General features: G+C 37.6%; 1 long non-coding RNA gene across 1 annotated transcript; it reads right to left on the reverse strand.

The window, feature by feature from the left end:
• Positions 1-4034: 4034 nt before the first annotated feature.
• Positions 4035-7090, reverse strand: LOC130917405 (uncharacterized). Its single transcript, XR_009063459.1, has 3 exons — positions 6690-7090; positions 6359-6494; positions 4035-6127 (listed from the first exon to the last, which is right to left on the reverse strand). It is a non-coding gene; the product is annotated as an uncharacterized LOC130917405 (long non-coding RNA).
• Between the last annotated feature and the right edge of the window lie 1114 nt (positions 7091-8204).

The raw sequence follows: 8204 nt of genomic DNA on the forward strand, positions 1-8204 counted from the left end.
GAAATAAGCCTTTTTTGTTTACCATCATTTTTGAGGGCAATTCTAAATCAGGTTGCTTAGGACAGCTATATTTTTCGCAAAGATCGTCATCCATTGAATATAGTACGCCCGTTGGTGTCGTGCTAATACAGTTACCCTCGTCAAAAATTGTATCTCCTGACTCCGTCCAGCAGACTGCACTGCACTGATTTGCTTTAGTACCGTGTTTTAGTGATGTAGTTATCTACGAAGTTTTAAAACATCAACTTTAGAAAATAATAATAATAATAATTTCTGTCGTATAACGTAACATACATACTGAAAGTACAAAAAAAAAAAAAAAAAAAGAATCGTAGGATGACCTATAACTGTTGTTACTGTAATTCAAGTCCTAAATGGAGTTTCTCTAGGTCAATAAACGTCGATGTCCAAAATATATAAGTGTGGTTCTTTTCTGGTTTCAATTAATTGTTTAAGTCCACATAACTCATAACTAATGTGTGTGTACGCTCCCGCGGCCAGGGGATACAATTTTTGACAGGGGTAACTACATTGGCAAGACACCGGTGGTGGCTCTGTGGTACAATTAGCGTCTTCAATCGGGCAAATTCACCATTTTGACGGTGCTCTCTGGCGTTTCATGGTCCACATTTCCAATCCTTGGTTCTTGCTCAGTAGTTGTTGTCGCTTTGAAAGCTTATAGTATATCAAAAAACTGAATATACTCCTCACATTTCTGCAGATATTTAAGTATATCTTTTCATGGGACAACACTGACAAAATGACTCTTTGACACAATGAAAAGTAGTCTGTGTGCAGCTTATATAATAGAGTTCATTTATTTTCCCTTCAAAATACCTCAAAATATAATCATTAATATCTAAACCCTTGGCAACTAATGTGAGTACACCCCTTTGAAAAAAAAAACATCCCTAAATGTCCAAATTGAGTACTGCTTGTCATTTTCCCTTCAAAATGTTATGTGACTCGTTACAGGAGTGCTGTCGGCATTGCTGCAGAGATTAAAGAGGTGGGTGGTCAGCCTGTTAGTGCTCAGACCATACGCCGCACTCTACATCAAATTGGTGTGCGTGGCTGTCACCCCAGGAGGAAGCTTCTTCTGAAGACGGTACACATGAAAGCCCTGTCAACAAAACACATGGATTACTGGAACCATGTCCTATGGTCTGATGAGATGGGCGGACTTTCTCACTTTTGTGATACACTCTAGGTTTGAAAAAAATTACATATATCCATCTTGCCTCTTCAGTCAGTGGTTTTGGCTCAGTAAAGCAAATGACCGTCTAAGGTGCTAGTCACATGATCTGTTCGAAAATAATTTTGACCCATAATAAAAATATCTTTTTTTTTCATTTCATTCATTTTTGTATGTCTGTTTTATTGCTTTACAACTTTTATAGACATAATTTTACCGGAAGTTTCTTAATTTTAAAATCATACAGTATATAGGAAAGTCAATTACATGCAATGACACTCTTCGGCCACCAGTGGGGGCCTGGGCCCCCCTTAAACTCCGCCTACGGGCATAGCATGTCAGATGGCTAAAGTTACCCAGCTGGGCAGCAACAACCATAATAGCTGCGTTGTCTGTAACAACAGAAAAGTCTTGTTTTTTTGTTGTTCCATTCATTTACAGCACCGCTTAGCAGCTCAACCATATTAGCAATCTTGTTCATTGCTCTTTTCTAAAGCACGTGTGCTTTCAGCTCCCACTCATCGGTTATGAAATGGATAGTTACTGTAACAAACATGGGGGCTACAGATGTCCACGCATCACACATGACGGCGATGACATGATTTCTACTTTCGTCTGAGTGTAGAGAGCCTGGACTGCCGTGTCAGTGAAATCGCGTCGGGATGGGATGATGTACCTTGGCTCTCAAAAAAGACACAGACACTCGAAGGCGAAGGACGCATTGTAAAAAAAAAAAAAAAATTGTGATCATTACGAAATCTGAATGTCAAAAATTTGATATTTGATATTTTCTGCATCCTTTATGGTATACTGGGGACGGGTCTCAATAAGCTTCGGCTTCTCCCGTCAGCCCTTTTCTTTTCGGGTTGAATGAATTGTAAACACATATGAATGCTGTATATTTGTTTGGATTTGTCATGCCTGAAGGGAAAATAAATAAATAAATAAATAAATATTGCTTTCACCATTCTTCGAAATCCCCTATTTTCTACAAGTGGATTTTCTCGTAGAATCCAAAATAATTCCATACGTCTGCTTTTAAATTTATGGGAGCAGGTCTGATCTCACGGACAAGTTGGGTGGTTAGGTCAGCCATGCTTGTTGTTTTTGTATCTTTTTTTTTTTTTTTGCTGTTTTTTTAATCTAGCGGCATGAGTTGTGGATGTGAACTCTCGGTCCATTCCTCATTGCGTCTTGAAGAACGCGCTGTGTTTTAGTTCCGCTTTACCTGGCATATTTAAATAATCAGAATACGGATGTTTGTAAATCGTTCTCGAATCTTCCACGGCCGAATTGCGAATAATCTAAGGATCGTAAATTTCACACACCTGTAGTTGTTACTGTACTTAAGTACATTTTTGTGTATCTGGACTTTACGTGAGTACAAATATGAAGTGGTACTTTTTACTTTTACTCCACTACTTTTAAAATTGTTGCCTGTGTTCCACGTTACTTTTGTTTGTTTTCTTTGTCTCTCATTGTGAGTTAATAGTTTCGTTTTCATCAATAAGCCCATGCAACTACACCGTAACTGAGCATTAGAGGCAGCAACATGAGTACAAGCAAGATTAGGCAGGTGAAAAGGATATTGACCAATTGAAAAAACACCACACTACAGCAGATGACGGTATGCAGCTGATAGTTGCTTGCAATCCGCCATTAAGCTATGTTTTGGAATTTTTGAGCTTGTAAAGATTGTTTACAGTGCAGTCAATTTTATTGCTTGTTTTTTCCGTCCTGCAGTTTTAAAGTAAAACTGACCACTGAGCAGTCAATGAATTCTCTGGTTCTTTCTTTGAACATTGACTCAGATCTCTGTATGTATCTATAAAAATATATATGTATAATACATTTTCGCGTTGGGAGAAATTAGAAATATTTTATCTAAAAGCGATGCAGAAAAATTAATTCACGCGTTCGTTACATCGAGATTGGATTACTGTAACTCCCTACTTGCAGCTTGCCCTAAAAGTTCTCTAAAAGGTCTTCAGCAAGTCCAAAACGCAGCAGCAAGACTTTTAACAGGAACCAATAGAAGAGAGCACATCACCCCGGTGCTCCGTGCTTCACTGGCTTCCAGTCGAGTTTAGAATTAAATTTAAAATCCTCCTTCTTACATTTAAGACCATTAATGGGTTGGGGCCATCTTATCTCACCGATGTTCTGGTTCCATACCGCCCTACAGAACACTCCGCTCTCAGAATGCAGGTCTACCGGTAGTTCCCAGGGTTTCTAAAAGTACTGTCGGAGCTAGAGCCTTTAGCCACCAAGCCCCTGTTTTATAGAATCAGCTTCCAGCTGATATTAAAGAAGCCGAGACAGCCTGCACATTTAAGATTAGATAAAAAACGTTCCTGTTCAACAAAGGTTATGGTCAGGCTAGTTGAAGTCGGAGTAGACTCAAAGTTTAGTCTAAGCTGCACTAGAAGCTATAAAGTTGGGGGAAGTACAGCCACTGAGTTCTATCTCCTTTTTCTCACTCTACCTACCACTTATCTTACTTTATTTCTATTTTCCAATGTTAATATCTAGTCATCTAGTCTCTTCATCACTAGTCACCCGGTGTTCCCTTTCCCCCCTAAAGTTTTTTACTTTATTAATATGGCGTGTTCTGGCCTCACTAAAAGTGAAGTTGTTCAGTTTGACAGATAGCAAACAAGGCAATTGTGCTTTTTGAAGCTTTTTATTTACTTCACTTTTGAAAATTTGCAAAGCCGTAACACTTACACAGTGCCCTCAATAATTATTGGCACCCCTGGTTAAGATGTGTTTTTTTTAAGCTTGTAATATATATATATATATTTTTTAAATTCAAATAATATGGGACCTTAATGGAAAAAAAAGAGAAAAATCCAACCTTCAATACAAGTGCATTCATTCAGTAAGGAAAAAATCCCACCTAAAGAAAAAAATATTTGACATCAAATAATTTATTTGTAATTATTAGTAATTTATTAGCACCCCTGGTGTTAATACATTGTACAACCCCCTTTTGCCAACAAAACAAGGTCTGGGGACTGAGATGGCCATGGGAGGAGCTTGATTTTGTGTCTGGTGAACCATTTCTATGTAGACTTGGCCACTTGGCTCGGCTACGGGATGCTGGCAATCGGTTGGATGAGGACAAGGTACGTATTAAATTGGTAATTTGGTGTGTGTTTTTTAAAAAACTTTTTACTTAAGTCCAGTTGAGGTATGTTGAATCTATATAATCTTCCATAAGCTAATACCTTGCATTGGGTCTCAGGAAGGGGAGGCAAGGCGGGACATGGATAAAGCTGCTAACAACATTAAACTCACAAGGAATAGTTTAGCGTTAGCGCAAATTAGTGAAGCAAAATTCACACATTCAAGTTCGTGTGGTTCTCCGGGAGACTGTTTTCACCGGCTGGTGTCTCGTTTAATGCTTTCGTAGCTAATCTATTATACCATTTTGCCGTTGTCATCTATTTTCTTCTAGATACTTCTGAGGAAGGTTGGGGTGTCGTTCCTCAACAATAAGACATCTCTCGTCCTCACTTATCTACGTGCTTTTTTTTTTTTTTTTTACCCTAAAGCTCCCCGAAGACGCAATAAATTTACATTTCAGGGAATGCTGATGGTGAGCAGTTGGCCAGTATTAGGGGAAAAAGTTACTGACCTTAAGTGGCTCATGTTGGTGTCCAGTGGACAATTTTTTTGATGAACGAGTTAGTTGTGCTGGAAGTCCTTTTTTGTACATCAATTGCCTGTTTATCATTTGTATTGTATTACACTGGTCATCAATAAAATATTACTTTGCAGAAAAACAATCATTGCCTTTATTATTTCTTCACATTATTGAGGTACTGTCACATCAACGACAACCAACATTCTATGCTGTCATTTAAAACAAGTCCAAATATTTGACGCAGGATGGATAGTCTCGTTGTAGACATTCAATACATTAGAACATTCTGACATCTGCTGAATTTCTTCAGGAGTCGAGGCCTGTCGCAGCTGCACTTCTGGGACTGACATCGACATGGGGATGATAACCATGTGGACCATCACATAAAACTGCAAATATGTAATTTAAAGTTGAACCAACTAGTCCTAAAATATAACTAAACATGCACACATCGTATATGGCAAATTTAGTTATTGATTAGCCTCATCTGTATGTGCCTAGCCCTAGACCGTGAAAGTGTTCGCATTTATAGAATTTTATTTAACTTTTTTGGTCAGGGATATTTCATGCTTTTATTGTTTTTTTTTTTAATGTTATGTTTTTGATTAGAAATGTGCACTTTACATTATCCCTTTTGAAGTTTAACTTGTTAAGCCATTTTCAAAGAGCCAACAAGCAAAGAGGGCGTGCCACACCTCATAATTTGATTTTGATGGGTAAAATTTCATCCAATCATCTCCCAGAAGTGGCAACTAAAACTATACCAACATTTCTGCAATAACAGACAATGTGTTGCAGGGCCCAGAATTTTTTTTTTCGTAATTCTGACACATAAAATTTTAGGGTTTCTTATTTTTGCAAGCCATAAACATCAACATTTAACTCATTGGCTGCCATTGACAGCGCTTGACATCCAATCAATTTTTGACTGGGAGAGGCTGGCAGCGAAAGCACTCCAAATCTAAATGAATTGGATTCCTAGCGCGTAATAAATAATAAAAGCATGAAATATTTCAACTTAATTTAAAATGGTCTATATTATACTGTATATGGGTTTATCTTTCCAAAATGGGTGAAAAAAATATGGTCTTAATTTATTTTTGTACTTCCTTCCGAGTCCCCCAATATAGAGCTTTAATTTTTGACTTTATGGTTGCCATAGCTATGCCTTTGACTGTTGGGGGCTGGCACAGAATATCATCTACGGCGAACAGTTTGTAGTTGTAGTGTGCGGACAATTCCCGGTGGATCCAGACGTGGCATGGATTCTTGCACACGAAGTCCTCCATGAAAAAACAGGAAAACAAGTTGCAATTTAAAAAGTTGCATTGCATAAAAGCTGAATAAGTAATTTCTAGTGTTTAAACAGGACTTGAAATAACAAAATGGTTTAACCCTGATGGCAAAGTCATGATTCGGCTTTTTTTTTTTTTAACACAAATATTTCCTCTTGACACTTCATTTGAATGAATGAAACTATAGTCCAAGTCAAATTATTAATGACATTCACTTACTCTGAACCTTTGTACGTCGGAACCTGAGACGTCCTTGCATCATTCTGAACCCAGAATTTGGATGAGATCCTGGGATCCCTGTAATCACCCAGCATCCAACGTTGCGATGTCAGTGGAATTATTCAAGTCAGAGACTCTAAAAACAATGTCATGGTGAGCAGGAATATCGTTTGCTTTCATGAGAACTTAGTTGTAACTTCTGCTAAGCTACACTGGAGCAGTTACAAGTAGCTTTGATACCAGTAGCAGTCAGATATATATAGAGAGTGCAGCATGCCATACGAATAACCAAGTTTTCATTTTAAAATATGCCACTGTCATACAAACTCACCTTATACCATGCTTTGACATTCGACGGTGGATAATGCATTTTCTCTCACTTCTCACCAAGTAGGACTACTAAACTAGGTCGGCTGTTTCCCTGACTTTCAGACCCACGTTCTGTCATCTGTGGCAGGCATGGCTAGTAGATTTCAGAAATCGAATGTCGATCAACCAATAAGCGAATAGTTCAACCCATGGCACCCTTAGGAACGCCCCCTCATTTGAATTACATTTCCACTTGCAAGTTGGCGCTGACAATGAAATAAGTAAATATAAGGCAAAGCGCTTTTATTTATTGATTGACATTTATTTCAATCAATATATTTATTTTTGTATTTATTTCCACATTTATTTTTGTATTTATTCTTACATTTTTAATGTAATTTCTTATTTTTGTATATATATTCGTTTTTATTTCTACTTTTATTTAATTACCTACTTATTTCCAAATTTATTTTTGTATTTATATTTAATTTTTGTATCATATTTCTTATTTTTGTATTTATTTTCGTTTTTATTTTGCTTTTTATTGATTGATTGATTTTTATTTTTATTTTGAATTTTGGCAGCTTTGGTCCTCCATAATGTTTAGGGTCATTGTCTTGCTGAAAGACCCAGTGACGACCCATCTTCAGCTTTCGGGCAGAGGGCAACAGATTTTGATTTAAAATGTCCTGTTATTTCAAAGCATTCATGATGCCATGCACCCTAACAAGGTTCCCAGGGCCTTTGGAAGCGAAACAGCCCAACAGCATCACTGGCCCACCCCCATACTTCACAGTGGGTATGAGGTGCTTTTCAGCATGCACATCTTTTGTGGCACGCCAGACCCACTTAAGAGTGTTTGTTGCCAAAAAGCTCAATCTTGGTCTCACACAAAAATACACACGGTCCCAGGCTTCAACTGGGACCGTGTGCCTTGGTCAGTTGAGACCAAGATTGAGCAGACACAAAATCAAGCTCCTCCCATGGCCATCTCAGTCCCCAGACCTTGTTTTGTTGGCAAAAGGGGGTTGTACAAAGTATTAACACCAGGGGTGCTAATAATTGTGACACACATTATTTGATGTCAAATAATTTTTTCTTTATGTAGGATTTTTTCCTTACTGAATGAGTGCACTTGTATTGAAGGTTGGATTTTTCTCTTTTTTTCCATTAAGGTCCCATATTATTTGAATTAAAAAAAAAAAAAAAAAAAAAAAAATAGAAGCTAAAAAACACATCTTTTTCAGGGGTGCCAATAATTATGGAGGGCACTGTATATGTAAATTTAGTAGATTAAATTAGCCTAATTTGCCTAACAAACGTCGGCTAGCTGAAATGCTATGAGTGCTAATGTATTTACAATTCTCATAGCAAATTGCTCACACATAACTCCACAAATGTAACTTTATTACAAATGCATACATAAACATATATTAGCTGAAACAATTTACAGCTTTATGTGGACCAAACAGGGCGCAGTTGTCCTTTATCCATGTCAGACGAGTCTGCTCCTCAGTTATACAAGGTGACAGTCCAG

The sequence above is a fragment of the Corythoichthys intestinalis genome, chromosome 6, assembly GCF_030265065.1.
Source record: "Corythoichthys intestinalis isolate RoL2023-P3 chromosome 6, ASM3026506v1, whole genome shotgun sequence".
NCBI classification, from domain to species: domain Eukaryota; kingdom Metazoa; phylum Chordata; class Actinopteri; order Syngnathiformes; family Syngnathidae; genus Corythoichthys; species Corythoichthys intestinalis.